General features: G+C 35.9%; 1 long non-coding RNA gene across 1 annotated transcript; it reads right to left on the bottom strand.

The window, feature by feature from the left end:
* Positions 1-15,997: 15,997 nt before the first annotated feature.
* LOC110939280 lies at positions 15,998-16,758 on the bottom strand. Its single transcript, XR_002592131.2, has 3 exons — positions 16,578-16,758; positions 16,351-16,437; positions 15,998-16,244 (listed from the first exon to the last, which is right to left on the bottom strand). It is a non-coding gene; the product is annotated as an uncharacterized LOC110939280 (long non-coding RNA).
* Positions 16,759-21,929: the final 5,171 nt, after the last annotated feature.

Below are 21,929 nucleotides of genomic sequence, written 5' to 3' on the forward strand. Positions count from 1 at the left end.
ACAACCATTACCGGGTTTATGCGCATTATTATTTTGACCCGTTATGAAATTTAAGCTTAAATTATCCACAACCCTTCATATCTCTTATTATTCGCTTAATGATCTTTATTCATCTATGATCACAACTTCAATTGTGATGGATTATGATAGAAAAATTCATTATATTCTCATTCTACCCTCGTTATGTCAATTTTACGAAACTAACCCATAATGTAGAATTAAGCCAAAATGGTTTAAGACTTCCATTTTAGACTACCAGAAGGATTTATACAAGTTATAATACTCATATTTGAACCATCCTTAAGAGCGTTTACCCGGTTTATCAATCAAGGGCGTTTTGGTCAACTTTAACCCCTTCTTTTACGACGAAGGACTTTCAATAGCATGTTTTGACTAATTTTGTACGTTTTAACCATAATCTTATTTAAACTCATTATGTTTCTAAGAACGTAATGTCTACACTTTAGATTATTAGATTCACCTACTTTAGGTAACCCAATGTTCATTCGTGACTCCGTTTAACTCTCATCGAACCTTAAGTACTCAATGAGAGTTTGACTTATTACACATACCTTGCTCGGGTCATAGCGTTGACCCATTTAAATACCTTGCACTAATAATTACTAATTAATAGCAATGCGAACCTTACGCTATATCCCTGTGAGCACAAACCTCGACAATCGATCATTAGTTATTAATCTTAAATGGTGATAACATCACCATTTAACTCGTTTGGCCTAAATGACCATTTTATCAATATGAGATGGTATTTATTTACCATCTCACCATTTAAACTGTTTCGGTTTACATCGTATGATCATATTACTTAAGTTCGTTTCATAATTCCTTCGACCCATCATGGCTTACCCATAGAGTGTCTTGTTCAAAACTATTATTTTTTCGTCAACTCGTGACTAAAATTACCATTTCCCTCCTGTTACCCATTATGGTTTACACCATAAGGTATCTATTCCAAAACTCTCTCTTTATTCGGTCGTCATATGATCGAATTACCATTTTGCCCTTTTTACCATTTTCACTTATTCCGACCCGTATCATTTTGCGCCGGAACATCATACTTAAATTACTGATTTACCTTGTTTATAACAAATACAACAAATAGGTGTTCTACTAGAAAGGTGTAAGCTTTACTTACCTTAAGTCCGTTCATGCTTTTTCGCCCCTTCGACCCGTTTGACCCATTCTTCTCCAAGCTTCCACCTAGCTCGTCAAGAGTCAAACTATAATACAATTTCCATAAGATAGTTAGATTAGTCATCAATAGCATGACCATCACCCTTATGGACTTTTCTACCATATTTGGTATTCGATTCAATTATAGGTCGTTTTGAGTTTTAAAAGGTCATACTGCCGTTTTACATATATATGCACTCACAAGTTCAATAAAACTCATTAGGCATTTTATCTAACGCTTGGTGGGCATCATTTTTAGGCCACCAATTTGGCTAACTTCTTTAACCAAATTTACCTTAGTTCTTTCAATTTGTCAAGTTTACACAATTATTAAAATCAAGTTAACAAGACTTTCAATCATCATAGCTAATCCCTCAACTTATTATACTAGAATTTGGAGATTTTATTATTATCTTAAAAACCCATTTCACCACATACATGGACTTTAATCCAAACATCAATTTAGCCAAGTATCTCATATTTTCTTGTAAATATGAAGACTATATGCATGCTTTGACATCACTATAACATCAATTTCATTCTACCATCAAAACCACTTTATGTTTGTATGAACACTTGACCTAGTCTTTAGATTGTTCAAGTATTCCATCTATACTAGCAAGTATAGTGATCATCAACACAAATACATCATCAATTTCATCAAACTACCAATAATTTTGAACTCCGGGTTATCACCTTCAAGTTCTTCTTCACACAAATTTGATGAAATCAAGTTTTACAACATACCTTATGATCCCCTAATCTAGGTGATCAATAATTTACATTCATGCAGGAATTTGAGGCTCGGTTCCTCCTTCAATTTAATGATTTCAGCTCCTTGAGGGTTTGCCCCTTTTTTTCTCCTGCTCTGCTCTGGATCGACCAAACACACACAAGTGTGTGTTTTTTGGTGTTTATTTTCTTTTAAAGATATTTGTTTCTGATTTGGCAATTTTAGTCCCTCCCAATGTTAGTTCTTGCACATTACAGTTTACAACTAGGTTATAACTAGGTTACATTTCTAGTTGCCTATCTCTCGTAAATTATCAACGGACATGATAATCATATTTACTAAGTTCGAGAATGCCACTACCCGACTTAAATTATGTCCCTGTAGCCCGTGCCTTTATAATCTTTATTTACTAAAAGCATTTGTTCGCCTTTTATTTAACATTAGGTTTATTTATTTAAATCCTAATGTTTACCGGGTTAACTTTTGCTACTAACGGTATTTTACCTGCTCATTCCCGATTAACTTAGTTTAATTAACAAACCCGTTTATGGGGTGTTACAAGTCTACCCCCCCCCCCCTCTTAGAGAGGTTTCATCCCCGAAACCTATCTTGCGTAGTTCATTGAGTTTGACCTAATGAATTTAGTCTAGGTGATCACTTGAGCATTGCTCACATTTAATAATTCAATAATCTTACCGGGAAGGCATAGAAATGTCTTTCGGCTCCAAGGTGGTGTCCGACTCCCTTCTGATGTTCTCCTTGCATCTTTCTCTTGGTTAACATCTTTGTTTTCTCTGGCCAAGGATTATTATTATAGGCCATGTCATATGCGCCTTTCATGTGGAAGGCCTCGTGGGCCATTACTTTCTTCTAGTATTCCACGTCTTTATTACTCGTTATAACGGGTCACCCTTTAGTCACTTGGTCGTCTGATACAGTCAACACATTATTCCACGCTAATCCTATCAAGACAAGCGCTTTGAAACAATGATAAAAAAAAAACAAAACGCCATATATGTTGCATGATTTGCAGGAACAAAAATAGAAAACGCCAATGAATTTTATTTTGTCTAACAGAATCCACGTTAAACGCCATAGATATGAGAAAGATTGCAAAGGAGGTAACAGCTAACAATAAATCTTTGGAGTTTTAATTTGAAAGAGATTTATAACGCGAATACGGAGGGAACGTATAAAAGGACAATCGTACCCCCGCATAACAATTAGCGCCCCCTGCCACGTGTTGGGCCAGGATCCGTTCTCACTGTTCTCACACTTTTCACCGTTCTCTCCTGAACCCGTCTCTCTCTCTCTATATATATATATATATACACATACATAGGGTAAGGTTCATTTGAGAACCACCCTTATTGCAAGAACCGCGAGAACCAATGTGAACACAAAATAAAATCTAAAAAAAATCAAAAAAGCACTCAAAAAATTTTTTATTTTATTTTTTAAATTTCTTTAAGAAAAATCGCTATATTTAGTTACCCAAAAAAAAACCTTTTTTTTCGATTAACAGTTATCCATGCACATGTGCATATGTATCATTACTTCAACAAATTCCGTAATACGTTATCAGTAATAGACAACTGCACTTTAATTTATAATACCATCTGTAATACACTACTTTTTACATTACCAATATTCAAAATGCATATGTGCATCATTAGGTATAACCATGATATAACATGTTTTGTTACAAAAAAGTTTGTGATTTTGAATGGAGAAGTAGGCTCATATACATGTTTTTTGGTTAGTTATATCTAGTGGTTGATGGTTTGGCTATAGTTGTTACTTTATGATGTAATATGATGATTGGATGGTGTATGGTGTTGATATACATGTAATAAAGTGAAAATATTGGTAATGGTATTGTATTATGGATGGTAGGAGGTAATGATATTGTATTATGGATGGTAGGAGGTAATGGTAGTGTATTATGGATGGTATTATATATGAAAGGGAAAGTGTATTCAAAGTAGTGTACCAAAACACCTTATTTCATGTTGATACATATAGATGCACATGTGCATTTCTAATATTGGTAATGTAGAAAGTAGTGTATTACATATGGTAGTGTAAATGAAAGTGCAATTGTCTAATACTTGTAATGAGTTACGAAATTTGTCAAAGAAATGATACATATGCACATGTGCATGTTTATGTATTATGGATGGAAGGATAGATGAAAGAGAAAGTGTATTCAAAGTAGTGTACCAAAACACCTTATTTCATGTTGATACATATAGATGCACATGTGCATTTCTAATATTGTAACGTAAAAACTAGTGTATTACAGGTGGTAGTGTAAATGAAAGTGCAATTGACTAATATTTGTAATTAATTACGGAATTTGTCAAAGAAATGATACATATGCACATGTGCATGGATAACTGTTACTCGAATTTTTTTTTTGAAATTTTTTTTATTTTTTTATTAACAAAATATTGCGATTTTTCCAAAAAAAAATACTAAAAAAATAAAAAAAAATTTTTGGGTGTTTTTTAGATTTTTCTAGGAATTACTGTTTATGTTCACACTAGTTCTTGTGGTTCTCGCAATAAAGGGTGGTTCCTAACGGATCCTTCTCCTACATATATATATATATATATATATATATATATATGTAGGGTATATATATATATATATATATATATATATATATATATGGTTAGGATTTAGAGAAACGGTGAAAAGTGTGAGAACAGTGAGAACGCTTATGAATCGTCCGATCAAAACAATCTATGGACTAGATTGGCGTGGTGGCGTTTTCGTAAATAACACGAATTCTATTGAGTGGACGCACTTCATTAAGGGTAAAAAGGTCTTTACACTTCTTTACCAAAACGCCAAAGTAATGAATAAAACGCCATTACTGGCCAAAACGCATCCCTATATAAACAAAACATTCTCATACATAAGAACACACCTCCCCCAACCTGAAAACACCATATTTTCTACTATATAACATTCATCTTACAACGCCAGAAATTCCAAAACATCAAACACACCTACTCAAAAAACGCCATATTTTACTATATACTAATCATCTTAGAAAACGCCAAAACTCTCAAATATCAAAAATTTCCAGAAAATGGACGTTTCTTTCGGATACACTATTTCCTCAGTAAAACGCCAAAAATGCCAAAAATCGTTTCTTGTTTATTTAATATTGTTATACGCGAAGTTTCGGAGAATGCATTCTTTCCGAAGGTGTTGTGACTCAAATAACATTTTGCTGAATGAGATGGATAAAATTTCAAGAAAAAGATACTGGTGTCAGACTTATGTCAGTTTTTATGTTTTGTTATTGATGAATAATATAATGGCATGAATAGACGAATGACACTGATGAGTGGTTTGAAGATACATATTCAAACAAAAAACTCATGTCATATTGTCTTTCAAAACGTCCACAAAAACACAAGCATGACAAAGCCAAACCACCAGTGAACATGTTTCAAAGAAAAGAAAGAGACTGATGACAGTGAAGATTTGGAAGATGAATTGTTTCTATTTTCAGTGTTTTAATTTTCCTTTTCTGTTGTTTGTTATGTATTTTTCGACTAAGAATAAAAAAGTTTAAAAAAGAGCCTAAAAGTCATAAAGATTGGGAAACGCCATAATGCAGTAAACGCCATAATGCAGTAAAACGCCAAAAACTCCCAACCTATTATAAAAGTAATTTGGAGAAGTATTATGAAAAGCTAAAAACGGAAAAAAACGCCAAAAACTACTTAAAGCCATTAAAAAACGCCAAACTTGGAAGATGGAATGTCTATGACCATAAAAACTCATAAAAAGCTGAACAAAAAACAGTAAAAAAATACATACAGCATGAAAACACGGCTACTTTTTAAATATCATTTATTATAAATAAAAATCCCACCTAAACTACGCGCCAGAAAAATCCTATAAGAGAGACGTCTCTGCACAATCAACTAATCACACCACCAAAAAATAAACGCCATCTTACCAAGAAACCATTCACTTTAAAACGCTACAAAAGATACTTAAAAAAGCCACAGATGCGGAACCTCATTTCTTCTATATTGAGTATTGTTCTGAATGAAGTTTCACTGAATGGATTCTACCCTGAGGTGGGTATCTCTATAAGCTTTTGCTGAATGAGATGGACAAATATTCATGAAAAAATGAAGTAAAACACACTTTTACCCCTTAATGAAGACGGACGTTATGTAGGAAAATAAGGATCTATATAAGGTATTCAAAACACGTTCAAAACGCCAAAATGATTAAAGAAGAAGAGGCTGATGATAGTGAAGATTTGGAAGAGAAATTAGATTATAATTTTTATTTTTTTTTCAATTTCTATTGTTTGTTATCTAATTCTCTGATTTTATTATCTAATTCTCTACTAACAAAAAAAATTTAATATAAAACGCCAAAAACAACAAAACACCTGATAGTGTGAAAACTAAGAGAATGGATGCTAGCAAAGCACGATGTTGCTATAAAACGCCAAAAACGCCAAACAAGGTATTACTGAAAAATCAACACTAATTCACAGATGAAAATTGAACGAAACAGTAATTGCTAAACAGTAAAATGAAGAGACGGTAACATTATTGCCAAACATTTAATTTATTAAAAGCCACTACATGGAAAACTGAATTTATTTATCTTTTCAAAACGCCATAATTGTCTGTCACATTATAGACCCTTATCCTACTTGATGTAATAAACATCAAGAAAATTACTGATGTTTTTTACATCATAGACATGCATCCTGATTTAAAAACAATAAAAACGCCAAAACATACTTAAAACGCCAAAATGTTTACTATGATCCTGATCTACAAACAATAAAACGCCGCGTATTTATTAAACGCCAAAAAAATGGAAACGGGATGTGACACGCGTTTAAAAAATGAAATATGAAAGGACAAAAAAGCCCCTCCGCCCTTCTCTATGCCGTGTGACATGTGTTGGGCCAGGATGCGTTCTCACCGTTCTCACACTTTTGAGCGTTTTCTCCTGATCCCGTTTCTATATATATATATATATATATATATATATATATATATATATATATATATATATATATATATATATATATATATATATATATATATATATATATATATATATATAGGTAGGGTTTATGCGAGAACCACTTTATTGCAAGAATCGTGAGAACCAATGTGAACACAACAAAATAAATCTACTACACCACCGAAAACCTAAAAAAACCTAACGCCCCACCCCCCCCCCCCCAAAAAAAAGAAAAAAAAAACCTAAACCACCCCCTCCAAGCTAAATGCTAAAAATTAAACCCTCCGAAAACCTAAAAAAAACCCAACCCCCTCCCCCCCCCCCCCTAAAACCTAAACCCTCCCACCCAAGTTAAATGCAAAAAACTAAACCCCCAAAAAACTTAAAAAAAATCTAAAAAACACACAAAAAAAGGTTTTAATATTTTTTTTATTAAAATCGCTACTCTTTGTATTAAAAAAAATTTCAAAAAACAATTTAAAATTTTTTTTATTAACGAAAAGTAGCGATTTTTATAAAAAATATTTAAAAAATTGTGTGTTTTTAGATTTTTGGGGAATTGGCCTGTAATAATCCCATCTAGACCTTATTGGCCATTAATAATCCCACCTCAGAATATTCCCCCCACCAGTCCCACCTTTCACCTATTTTTCCTACAATGGTCCCCCGTTAAAAAAACTTAACAGAGTTAAGCTTTTTTCCAAATTACAAACAAATTTTTTAGGGTTTTTGATCAGAACGATGATACGAGCCCATCGATGTAAAACTTACTTCGAAATGGTGCTCCAAGTGACTTGATTTTGGTTAATTTGAAATTTAAGCACCCGAATTGAAGCGATGTTTTCATCGTTTGGAGCACTGTTTCAAGGCAAGTTTTACATCAATGTACTCGTATCGTCGTTCTAATCAAAAGCCCTAAAAAATCTGTTTGTAATTTGGAAAAAAGCTTAACTCCGTTAAGTTTTTTTAACGGGGGACCACTGTAGGAAAAATAGGTGAAAGGTGGGACTGGTGGGGGGGAATATTCCGAGGTGGGATTATTAATGGCCAATAAGGTCTAGATGGGATTATTACAGGCCAATTTGCCTAGATTTTTTAGGTATTTTTGGTTGTGTTCATATTGGTTCTCGCGGTTCTTGCAATAAAGAGTGGTTCCAATATATATATATATATATATATATATATATATATATATATATATATATATATATATGTATATATATATATATAAGATAATTCATAAGGAAAAAAAAAGAATTAAAAAGTAGACTTGATTTCTATATATTAAATGTGTTTTCTAAATAAAAGCAAGTGTGTAATAAATAAAACACGTGAATCACAAACATATAAAGACAAAAAAAAAACGTATCTGATTTCTATATATTAAATGTGTTTTTCAAATGAGATTTGATTTCTATATATTAAATGTGTTTTCCAAATAAAAGTATGTTTGTAATAAATAGAACATGTGAATCACAGACAAAAGGCTTAATATATAGTATCAAAGAAAGTCAAATACTCCTTTCATAATGAAAAAATTAATAAAGACTATAAACAGACTTACCTTATAACACCCCGAAAATGGGTTTGGAAATCAAATCACGTTAATACTAAAAGACGCGTAAAGTAACGTTAGTGGTGAAATTAACCCGGTAAATATTAAGATTTAAATATATAAACTTAATATGAAATAGAGTTAATTGCCCGGATAGTCCCTGTGGTTTGCCATTTTTTCACCATTAGTCCCCACCTTTTTAATTTATCATGTTTGGTCCCTGTGGTTTGAGCGTTTGTTACTCGGGTAGTCCCTACACTGGATGGATGTTAGTTTCTTCAGTTAAAGTTAAAGTGAAATGACCAAATTACCATTTCTTCACCTTTAGTCTCTCTCTTTTGTCTCTCTCTATATCTGATTTTCCCTATTTATCTCTTCTTTCTCTCTTCTCTCTGTTTGAATGTATATATATAGTATATAGGCATTGAGAAAAAGTGCAAAACCCAGATGAAAAAATCAATTTTTTTTATAAGAATTCTAGCACAAAACCAGTTCAACAATGGTGAAATGAATCTAAAATATTCCTAAATTAAAGAGATTGAACAAGAAATGAAAAAGGGTAATACAAAATAATACCAAATGTAAAAAGATCGTTGCTTGATCTCTGAAATGGGCGTTAAGATCTTGGAAAAAAGATTGTTGTTGAATCTTGATGGATGAAAGATTGGGTTGAGATTAAAATGATAGGTTGTGGTTGTGGGAGATGGGTTTATGGCTGGTGGCTGTGAGAGGTGGGTGGGTGACGAGTGGTTGAGGTGGTGGTGGTGTGTTTATGGAGGTGGTGGTGGGTTAGCAACAGTTTGTGATGGTTCATCTTCATGGTTTCAATTATATATTCACTGGTTTGTGATGGTGGAGGGTGGTGGTGGAAAATGGTGGTGGTGGTGGTGGTGGTGTAAGTATGATAAAGGGGACGATGGGTTTGGTGAGGGTTGGGTTACTGAGGATGTGATATGTTTGGTGTGGGGCCCATTTGAAAACTTGATTGTTTTAGTTGTTATATTTTTGGTAAGGGCTTTTTTTTGTAATTTTACGCATATTTAATAGAATAACTTAACGCCTATCCACTCAGGGGACTACCCGAGTAACAAACGCTCAAACCACAGGGACCAAACATGTTATTTTGAAAAGGTGGGGACTAAAGGTGAAAAAATAAGAAACCAGAGGGACTATCCAGGTAATTAACTCTATGAAATAAAAAGTGAATAAATGCTTTTGAGGAAATAAAGTTATAAAAGACCTGAGTTAACGGGACATAAAATAAAATTAGTCGTAATTTTTTCAAACTCACTAAATTAACTACGAATGCTTAACCTAGTTAATAAGTGAGAATATTGTTAGAAATAAGTAGGTTGTGGCCTACTTAATAACTAACCAAACAAGAGGGGCCAAAGTTGGATAACTTGAAAGTTTAATTATAAAAACTTAAAAAAGAAAAATAACACACACTAAGTGTGTGCGTAGGTTTGAGCGTACAGGGGAAGCTCCCATGGAGCAAAACCCTAGTTCTATAAAAAATCATCAAATCGAAGGTCTAAACCTCGAATTCACAATTGAACGTGAATTAATGATCACCCAAGCTAGGAGATCGTAAGGTATGTAAAATTTTGATGATTTGTGAAGTTGTGAAATTTGATGAATATCATAATCCGTGAATTATGGATGAATTATTGAAGTTGTGGGTGAATTGTGATGTATGCTTGCTTAGGAATAAAACCCTAAGTGAAAAATTATACTTATATTGCTATGAATTGAAGGTTTAGATGAATTACCACACTAGAATAAGTGGGTTTTAATCATATGATGAAATTGTTTTTAGAATCGTCGTACATGATAGTAATAAGGAAATACTTGAACAAATGGTGTGTTTGAGTATACGATCATACTTTCTATGAAATGGGTTTTGTATGATAAAATGAAAATGATTATAGATTCATGTTAAAATGATGTTTGATATCATCATGTGTTAAGAATGATTGATGTAGTGATAATTCAATGAGTTATGATTTCGATAACTTGATTGAATAAGTAGTTAAAACGGTAGCATAAGAATGATGTTTACAGGATATTTGACAAAGTACTTAAACGAGTAGTTGAGCTACATCATGTAAATACTTATGTCAATAGGCACTGACAAATGATATGATCGAATGATAAATTCGACAGAAAATCGTAGGATGGAATAGTCGTGATTGATTATGACTAATCTAACCATCTTACAAATTACAATGATACTTTGACGCTTAACAAGCTAGGTAGAAGCTTGGGAAGGAAGCGAGTCAAACAAATCGAATGTGAAGGAAAAGCGTAATTTGGATACAAGGTAAGTGTAGCTTACACTCTTCTTAAATTAAAGAATATTCTCTTATCGTATTAGTTACGAATAAGATAAATAAGCAATTGAAATATGATGTTCCGACGTATAGTCGTACGGAACGAAATAAGTGAAAATGATAAGAAACTATGTTAATGGTTAAAAAGAGAATAATACGATTATTCGGTCATACAATGACGAATATATGAGGAGTTTAGAATGGTTACCTTATAGGGTAAACCCAAAATAAATAATAAGGGTAAAACGGTAATTCAATCACGCGTTGATAATAACCGTTAGTTTTTGAAAGACACTTTATGGCGTAAGCCATAATCGGTCAAAAGGGTTAAGAAGGGGTTTATAAGTTAAATGACCGTACGGTGTAAACCGGAGCGAGTCATGTAGATGATATGGTAATAAATATCATCTCACGAAGATAAACGGTCACTTAGACCAAACAGGTCAAACGGTGAAGATATCACCCTTTGACAATATCGACTAATGATTATTTGTCGAGTTATGTGCTTACAGGAAAAAATATCTCTTGGATATTCGCATCGCTATAAATTAGCAGTTATTCCAACGCTCAACCGTAGCAGCTCCTGTGAAGACTTGAAGATGGTCCTCGGGATCTTCCAGACCATCGTATATCTTAACGTTAGATGGCATTTTTATCTTCATTTGGAAGACATAGTTGGCTATTTATTCGGAGAAGAATGATAACGAGCTAGGTTTATAAGGCATGGAAGGTATATCAAGGTTCACCCCTACTCCACTAGTGGTAACACCTGTCCGGATGTTGGGTTGGGTTTGAGCTTGCGACCCAACTTGGGCAGCTTACCACATTTGGCTTCCCACAAGCTGCTGGCTCAGTTGAGCCAAAAGAGCTACCATCTAAGGATATTGAGCACCATACCGGGGGAAACCCTATTGAAGACCAGGAGGTGGTGACAAACTCGCAGCTACGGCTCTGCTAGCCAAGGGTAACGATTGAAGAGCTTTTTCGAAGGTAGTTGGTGGAGTTGGGGTAGCTGCTTGAGCCTGTTGGAGGAGCTGTTCAATGGTATATTATGGAATTCTTGGGAGCACAATAGGTGAGCTACCAAGGTAGCTCCCCGGCCCAAGTGAACCGTCGGGCATAAGGTATGGATGTGAGTCAGAACTGGGTCCTGCTCGAGTAATACTTGGAGATGTAGTGGTGCACAACGGAGAGGGCATAGGGGAGAGTGCAACTTCAGGTTCATCGTAAGACAAACGTACTGTGACCCATTTTGTCTGTTCTTCTCGAACATACCCATTTAAGAGTTTTCTTAACACTATGAAATTATTTCTTACTCCCTCCGGGGTTATCTCCATGGTTTCAACCGGGAAGAGAACTGCACTCGGTGAAGAGGGATTATCTTGTGTAGAGGGAGGAGTTTGGAACTGTTGTGCGTCTTGTATTACTGGTGCGACATGAAGTCCGTCTGGGTTGGTGGAACCACTGTCTACCCCAGATTAGCAGGAGGACTAGACCGAGGCATAGAACTACTTGAAACTTATTTTGGATGAGGATCCATTCCGGCCATAAAGGAAGGTAACTTAGGAACAGGGCTGTACTACCAAAAAACTGTTCTAAGTAGCGCAGCCCCACGGTGGGCGCCACTTGTAAAAACAACAAGAGTATTGCAGGGGAAAAGTCCAATATCCACTCCAAAAGACAGCTCCTTGATCGGAATCTGCAACCAAAGAACACCGTTAGCCTTAACGCGAGAGGGGGCCTCCCACGTTTGGACTCCGGCGTGAGAATCAGTAGAATGTTCTTTGAGAGTCTTAGCAAAAGAAATGATAAGAGTTTAGAGTAGGAGAATGAGAGAATAACTTAACCTTTGGCTGGGATAAGACTCTTCTTAGATAGGCAGACTTGTCTGCCCAAGGAGCCTTATGCTAGCTGTACACCTTCTAGTCCAGGTAAGCTTATCCATCCTGATGTTGCTTGGAGGTTTGGCCTTTATCTCTTTGGGTATGTTTCAGTTTTTGTGTGTCTCGAGGACACTTTATGCTTTATAGGAGTTTTTCTTTTCATTTTGACTTATTCAATTCAAGTCCCGAGGTTGTACAGTAATTTTTCCTTCCTGTCATCAGCTATAGGCGTATCAGCTTCTGGTTCTAGCTTCTGACTTTCAGCTTCTTGCTTTGTGTTTCAGCGTTGTTTATTTATTTTTACTATTGTCGTTGACTTTAACTTTAACTTTGCTGACTGAGATCTCCGAGTACCCACGTCATCAATTAACATGAGGCCACCAATTGTGATTTAGAAAGCCAAAACAATAGAAAAGTTGGAAGCCAAGAAAAGACAAATTCAACTAGAAGTTACCCAAGAATAAATAGTTGGTCCAAAAGAAATATAGTTGGTTCGGGTCAAACAGCTGGAGTGCAAACTCAAATTGCTGGACCAACCAAAACTACTGGTCCTCAAGAATCTTCTACTCCACCATCAACAAGATCAAAATCAAAGACACAGTCTGGGCTAAACCAGCTGTTGTCAAAACTTCTAGTAAACTATATGGGAAAAAGCCAGTAGATTCATCAAAACTAGCAAAAGGCAGCAAACCAGTAGTTTTTTCCATAAATAACTGGCTAACCAACAAAGAGAAGAAAGCTAGTCATGTATGATGACTTTGAAGATGTACAAGGCGTAACAACAACAGAGACTGTGACAACAACAGTTTTCACAAAGACATTTGCTGAAGAGCCTCCTCTTTCTCCCAGATTCATTGCTTCAGTGCAACAACTATCTCTTCTAAAGATTGATGAAAAGCTCAATATGAGGAAAATACAAAGAAAATGGACGAAGAAGTTGTCAAAGAATTACATAGAACCAAGACAAGATGACATATAGGAAGGCACAGTGTACATCATTGATAGGAGGATAAGGGAGATCAAAATTTATGAGCAACGTATGTTTCGAAAATCAAAATAACTCTCCAAAATTCCTCTATTCAAGCCACAATCAAAAGCCAATGCTTCAAAACAAGAAAGTGTTTAATGAATCAAGAAGAATTCTTCGGATCCTGTAAAAAAATTATGTCTTCAAAAATTGGGATGCACAAAACCTTTTGGGAGAAATGGCCAGGGTGAAAAAGATGTTGGTTTATCCAACAACGAAGGTCACACCTCCAAACTAGACTCTTGTTAGTAAGAGAAAGCCAACCCCAGAAGAGGCTACCAAGATCTTCAAAATGAAACAACATCTACTAATGATTGAATGGGTTGCAAAGAGCTCAATATCAAGGTGGAAGGACAAAAAAGTTTCAAAAGAATTCATAGATGCAAGAAAGAAAAATCCAGAAAATTTCCACCTGGGATAACACAGAGAACTACCTTGCCCAAAAGAAGAAGGAATCTGATGCTGTTACTTTCAAACCCCAAGATATGTTCCCTTACAATCCAACAATCATGGAGAATTACTTGAACAATCTGAATGAAAAAACATGGTTATGCTAATTGGATTGTAGACCTTGATGAAGAAGAGAAAACACTACTTGTGACATGTTTTCCGGACACAACACATGTGTTCAGACATGGAAAAGATCAAAAGGTTGGAACATACACAGTAGCTTTGGAGGATACTCCAAAGGATGGTATTCAATAATCCCACACCTCTCAAAAGAAAGGAGTGTCTGCTGGTCTTTAGAGATCCAAAGGGTAGCAAGTTTTTATCTTCCCTAACCTGGAGTTCAAAGACAATAAGCTACTTACAGATTAAAAGGTGTGACGACAGAGAACCTTTCTCTGTAAAGTCAAATATGGTTGACTATAACGAAGATAAAGAAGTTGTCCTTGTTCACAGCATCAGAAAACTCATCAAAAGGACTCTTCGACAACAAAATAAGAAAATAAAAGACGGGCCAAAATAAGTGAGTTTTGGCACTTTTGACATGTTTTCTAGACACAACACATGTGTTCAGACGTGGAAAAGATCAAAAGGTTGGAACATACATAGTAGCTTTGGAGGATACTCCAAAGGATGATATTCAATAATCCCACACCTCTCAAAAGAAAGGAGTGTCTGCTGGTCTTTAGAGATCCAAAGGGTAGCAAGTTTTTATCTTCCCTAACCTAGAGTTCAAAGACAATAAGCTACTTACAGATTAAAAGGTGTGACGACAGAGAACCTTTCTCTGTAAAGTCAAATATGGTTGACTATAATGAAGATAAAGAAGTTGTCCTTGTTCACAGCATCAGAAAACTCATGAAAAGGACTCTTCGACAACAAAATAAGAAAATAAAAGACGGGCCAAAATAAGTGAGTTTTGGCATCAACGGATCTATGGGGGGATTGCTGGGTTATATAAGATCAGTTGATAATGAAAGGCAAAACCCAAAGGATCCATCATTCTTGCCTGAATAAGTTCATGATAGAATCTCCAAGTCCAACAGTTTCTTTGCCCATGAAAGCTTCCTAAAACAGTTGCACCGCTTCCTGTTGCATCAACCTACTGCCTCCAAAGAAGATAGAGAACAACGGCTAATCCTCAAAATGTTGGTCAACAGTCAAAGTCAATCAAAGTCAACCAAAGTGAAATACTGAAGACCCAAAGACAAGTGAACAAGTCAAGACAGAAGTTCTGGATTTCCAGAAGCGCTGGGTTACAACCAGTTTTCTAAGAAATCCAGCAGTTTACTATATTTCACTAAAGATCTAGCAGTTCAATGAAATAGTGAAACAATCTAGTAGTTTCACAACTGAGTAAATTGCAAGTTTTTTCCTTTATGTTTACACCACTTTGCAGGCGATGTCCTTTAGCGCAAAAGTTTGCAAGTTTTGTGCTTTATGTTTCAAAATCTAGCATGTTTTAACCTTTAGGCAAACCTAGTTAGATTTTTTTAGTTAAATATGGTCATGTGCCTTGCACATGAGGGTATTCTTGTCATTTTACCTCCCTAGGGACTGTTGAGTAAATAACTTTATATTCAAGGGACTAATTGTGTAAGAAATAAAAAATATATTATAAATATAAAAACCCCTGAATTCTCTCTCTCTCTCTCTCTCTCTCTCTATCTCTTTCTCTCGCATTATCACACATTCTCCTCTCCTTCATCTCTCTATCTCTCTTCAACCACTACCACCCCCTTCTACCACCACCTCCACCTCCCACCACCAACACCCACCGCCGCAACCTCCCACCACTATCTGTATCAACAAATTATTATTATTTATTAAAAGAAATGGCAGAGCAATGGCAAATTATAATGATGTTTACATTGGTATAATGGGGGAGTAATTGGAACAATGTTGCTATTAACGGAATCAACATCGAAAAGTTCAGCAACATCATGTGACACTTGAATAGAATAAGGCACAACCCTTAGTTGATTCCCTTCCACATCTGTTTCCACTAAATAACCATCTTCGAACTAAAGAAGAAGAATATTATTCCCATCTATATCAATCACCAAATAATATAATCATATATCACATAGAACAAACTCTGAAATTTAAAACCTAGGGTCCACAACAAAATAACAAAACTTAACTATTACAAGTACCTGATACTGGTGATTTTGTTGAAGTCCACTTGAGAATGGAGGATAACTGCTTGATCACTAGAGCTGATTAAAGATGACAGAATCATACTACAGACACATAAAACAAAAAAACTGAATGAATTCAGGATAACTGCTTGATCACCAGAGCTGATTAAAGATGACGGAATCATACTACAGACACGTAAACCAAAAAAAATGAATGCACGTGTTTGAGGGAGAGAGAGTACTGGTGGCAGGTGCGGCTTGAGCTTGAATCTGGAATATGTAAATGGTGACGATGGTTGAAAAAATCAGATGCACAAGTGTTCCTCTCATCTCATCGGAGAAGAGGGTGTCGGAGGGAGAGTTTTGGAAAAAAATGGTGGTTTGATCTTCTTCAATCGATCAGTGTTCAAAGTTGAAACCCCCAAATTCAGAGAGATAGAGAGAGAGAATTCAGGGTTTTTTATATTTATAATTTATTTTTTAATCTTACACAATTAGTCCCTTGAATATCAAGTTATTAACTCAAAAGTTCCTAGGGAGGTAAAATGAAAAGAATACCCTCATGTGCAAGGCACATAACCATATTTAACTAAAAAAATCTAACTAGGTTTGGCCTAAAGGTTAAAACATGCAAGATTTTGAAACATAAAGAACAAAACTAGCAAACTTTTGCACTAAAGGACACTGCTTGCAAAGTGGTGTAAACATAAAGGATAAAACTTGTAATTTACTCTTCACAATTGCTGGCAGTTACAACAATTAATAAAGTTGTTGAAGGTCACTTTCATGATGACGTCGCCAACAGTTTACATCTCCTATGCATAGTTTACTCTGTATTTTGTAATAGTTAACACTAAGATCCAAAAAGCATAAAAACTCAGTGATAGTGTGACCACCTGTTGAGGGGGAGTATTTTGTGCTTGTATGATTTTATTACATATTTGAATTCAAGATAAATCATTTGCAATCATCCTCTGTTCATCTGTGAATTGTTTGATGTGTTTAGATATCACTGTTTGATTGAATTTCTAATTTGATAAAGTTTTTTGCCAATAGAAATACTCACAACACTCACTCGAATCCAATAGACTTGTTTGGTGTGTTTGGTGATAAAGGTGAAATATAATATGAAAATTCTTAAGTACTCTATGGTTTATAGATAAATACGATCATAGACTTTGTGTAATTATCTATGTCTTTATGTGTATCATTATGAGGAATTGTAGGATAATTTGTATTGCAAGATGTGATGTTTACACTAAGGATATGAAAACATAACCATGTGTCGTAGTCACCAACGGGTCATCCAAATAATGGGTTATCACATAAAATATTTTCATAAGTCTAAAAAGTTGAGTGAACAACTTCGCTAGTAAACTTGGAATTGATTTGGAAGTGTCCCTTGTATATAGGACACAATTATTGTACATGTTTTGGGCTTTTGTTCCGAAATTTCAAACGCACCCAAAGGTGAGTTTCACGGCCCCTTTTTAAATTATGTTTTTACATTGCATGGAAGAAACACGTATTATTTTAAGTTAACGTGATCCATAGATGACAGTTAAATGTAGTCGATGTTGGCCTTCAGTAAGGGCCATTATTTACCCTTTTGAGGGCTTATCCTTAGACCTTTACCAACCGCTGAAATCATTTGTAAGTCCCGAAACCGAGATCACAAAGATATCGAACAACTCGTAAGGTGGCGGAATCATACTGACAAGTTGTAAAAGAAACAAAAGAGATGAAAGAAGGATGATTGTATTCTCAAAAGATTCAATCTTGCATACAAGTGTTTGTCTAATACAAGATTTACTCAAAATCACCAACCATGCACCTATGACATAACATTCTATTTATAGTAAGTGGCTAGGAGGAGACTCCCTAATCCCTAGGCCCAATCTACCGAATAAGCCCAAATTTACATCATCAAACCCAAAATCCCTCTAATCCACTAAGCTACTTATCCATAAACCTTCAAAGGTCTAACAATCTCCCCTAGGTTTATTGGATCAATAGCTGCATCAAACAACAGGGTCTCCTTGCTCATTGCCCTTATATGGAGCGAACAAATGATGATTTAGAATGTTGGAAGTAGCACTTGTCCAACCCTTGGCGCATTCTTCATACTTCTCATTTGTGCGAATTTGATGAGCGTTGAGAATCAGAATATCCTCTTCATGAAAACTCATCAAATCGTAGGAGTTGGGGATCCTGATGGCTTGTTCTTCTGTCACAATAACAACTTCAGCCATTTTAGGGTCATAAGCCCAGAACTTGAAATTCTTCAGAATTCCTTTTTCATACTTCTTCACGATCGGAACGATCTTCTCTTTGTCAGTTGCTGGCCAGATAACTGATCTAATAGTGCGTCGAGTGTGAGGATCACGAACTCCAGGGTTTCTCTTCACTGTAGGTTCAGCAGTCTTCATTGTAGCAAAGTTGGATTTCACTTCCTTTTCGAGTCTTGTGTGAAAAGCCCAACCACTACCTCTTAGTTTTGGCCCTAGGAGCACGTAGAAGACTTTTCAAATCAATTTTTGTCCAAGACTCGAATTAACATTCCTTAGCGTAATATTCTCGATGACCACTCTTGCGAGTAATCAACAACATCTGTTTATCGTGCTCATACCTCCAAGACGCAACCTCTGATTTGTTTCCAACATCTCATAGTGTGAAGATCCTAGTTCCATTATGAACCTATCTGGCCTCTTTGTTGGATCCTCAACTGAAAGTTTTCATCGAGAGGATTTATATCATGATTCTTCATTAACAGCAATTGTTTGTTGTTTGGATTCTTCTTCTTCGGTTTGCTGCGTCTCTTCTTTGGCTTGGCAGCCAGATAATGATCCCTGTTTAACAGCAATTTCTTCATTATCACAATCAAAAGCATCAAGTTTTTCATTATTGCAGGGAACTTCTGATGTATCATTCGATGTTTCAAGCATACAGGTGCAATTTCCTGAATCATCAGAATTGATTTCTGAGTTACTTGAAACAGATGTCTCAAGTTCCTCAGTCAACGCATCAAGCTCTCCCGTCAAAACATGTTCAACATTTTCAACATTTTCAACATTGTCATTTTTATCACATGCATAATCTAGAATAATAGCACCAGATTCATTAGTCTTAGTGGGAACACCCCAAGTCTTAGCAAACCAAGAAAAAACACAATTCCAAGCATAAAGGTCATTTTTATCAGAAATAACATTATCAGCAACACGTTGATGTGATTCATCATCCTCTTTAGACTTCTCTTCATTTCTTACTGACTCTGCACACAAACTAGAATGGTTAGTATTTTCAACAGAATCAGAATTTGGTGAACTTTCCTTCATCTCCTCTACGGGTATGTTAACTGGTTCCGTTTTTGTTTAAGGTTCAGCTTCTGTATTTGTTACTGTTTCATTTACGTGATTGGACTTATCCGCTGATTCATTTTGAACATTTTCATTTTTGATAAAGTTCATTGATTTCTTGAAATCAGCTTGTTGATCATTTTTAAACTTTGATGGTTCATATGAAACACAATCACTAGGCTTGCCATACATCATTTTGTCATAATTTTCCATTTCCTGCTCAGTGATAGGCAGTCTAGAATAATTATGATTATATGGTGGCGGAACCTGTGTGTATCCCAATCCCTTTCCCTTGTTTTCTTGATAAGCAAGTTGCACGTTACACAGATTACGAACCGTGTCACTGGAAGTATCGAACTTTTTGATGTTTAACTCATTTTGTTTGTATTTTCCAGTGAGGAGCTCTAGCTCAGCCTTCACAGAGTCACATTGAAGAGTTTTGACTGTGAGTCTATGTTTGTAGTCGTGAACCCAACATTGCTGTTGGTTCACATCTCTATGAAGTTGAGCTATGTCCTTCTTAAGTGCCTCAATATTTTCATAGAGAATTTTATTATTCTCTCGAAGACTGATGTACTTTCCCATCACAGTGTTGTAATAAGTGATTAATGCTGAGTTTTGAGATCTCAGCAAGGTAACTTTCTTCCTACAATGTTCGGTACATAAAAGGAAATTTACCGTCTCGGAGAGTGACTTTGGTTCATCGGTCATCGCCATCAAGCACTGATGAACCCTTTCCACAGCAGCAGTTTCAGACAGCTTCATTGATTCCACTTGAGCAACTGTATCAGCCCAATTGAATCCATTCTGCTCATGTGCGATCAAAGCCTTTCCAGCTCCAGAGTTTCCCTGTCCATTTGAAGTCGAAGTCTCAGCAGGTGTAACGGGAACCATAGATCTTTCTTTGTTCCTTGCTGCAGCCGCCTGAGTAGCTTTATATCCTGCAGGAACCTTCTTGCAATCCATAGCAAAATGTCTCGGTTCATAACACCTGTAGCACCTCAGCCTGTCTCTCAACACTCCAGGACGAGCATTTATAGGACGACACCCATATTTCTTAGCAAACTTATCTGCCATAAATGCTGACATAGCCATATTCCAAGCCACATCCAGTTCATCCAAGTCTTCTTCCACAACTTGATTCATATCTGGTGTTATCTCTCCTAATGGCATGAGAGCACCTACCAAGAAGGCATTGAAACTGGAAATCATAGAAGCTGCGAGAGCTTTTTCTTCATTTTATTTGGTCAAGAAATCCATGTGGTCCACTGAAGGTGATGATGGGGTATTCTGAGGTGCAGACTGGGTAGTCGAACCAAAAGCAGCATTAGCATGTTGTGGCTGAGGCTGAGATTGCGGTTGCACATTTGTGGTGTTGACAGCAGGAGCTTGATAGGTAGGAAGAGACATTCCATACACATAGTTGGATTTTGGTGTAGAAATGGGACTGAAGAAAATGTTTGGGTTGTGATTCATAACTCTATGAACAGGGCTGAAAACCAGATTTGGATGAGCTTGAGACATCAGTGCTGTGTTGTTGGGGTTAGTCATTCCAGCAGCCATCAGTGAGTTCTTGTGATTCATTTCTCTCTGCTGATTGTCGATCTCACAAGACTTGATAGTAGCAATCAGTTCCGTAAGTGTCATTTCATTCAGATCCTTAGTACGCTTGATCATAGAAACCTCGGCATCCCATCCTTTAGGTAGAGAGTTAAGCAGTTGACGATTCATTCCACTGTTTGAAATGTTGATTCCAGCACTCACCATCTGTAACACGAGCTTGACAAACCTCCTAATCTGATTCTCAACATGAGGTTTTTTTCCCTTACAATGCGTGGTCCACTTTTTATGCTTCTCCAAACATGAGGTTTTTTTGCCTTATAGTATTGCTCAAACCTAAACTTCTACTCATAGTAGTCGTCTCCGTACAAAAACCTTGGAACTTTGGTAGATGTGCCGATAACTTGGTCAAGTTCTTGATGGAAAGCCAAAGACTGAGTCTGAATGGTAGCAAGGGTGGCATTAGCGAGATCAGCTGCGATCACAACGCCGTTCATAATACCGGTTGGGTTCAACATGATGATGATTGATAAGTCTGAACAATAATCCGAGATGAACAGTCCGAAATGGTGAGTCCGAGATGAATACTGATCCGAGATGAATGAGTCCGAGATGAACAGTAGTCCGAGATGGGCTTTATCCGAGATGGTATGAGTCCGAGATAAAACACAAGACAAT

Source organism: Helianthus annuus, chromosome 5 (assembly GCF_002127325.2).
Source record: "Helianthus annuus cultivar XRQ/B chromosome 5, HanXRQr2.0-SUNRISE, whole genome shotgun sequence".
NCBI classification, from domain to species: Eukaryota; Viridiplantae; Streptophyta; class Magnoliopsida; order Asterales; family Asteraceae; genus Helianthus; species Helianthus annuus.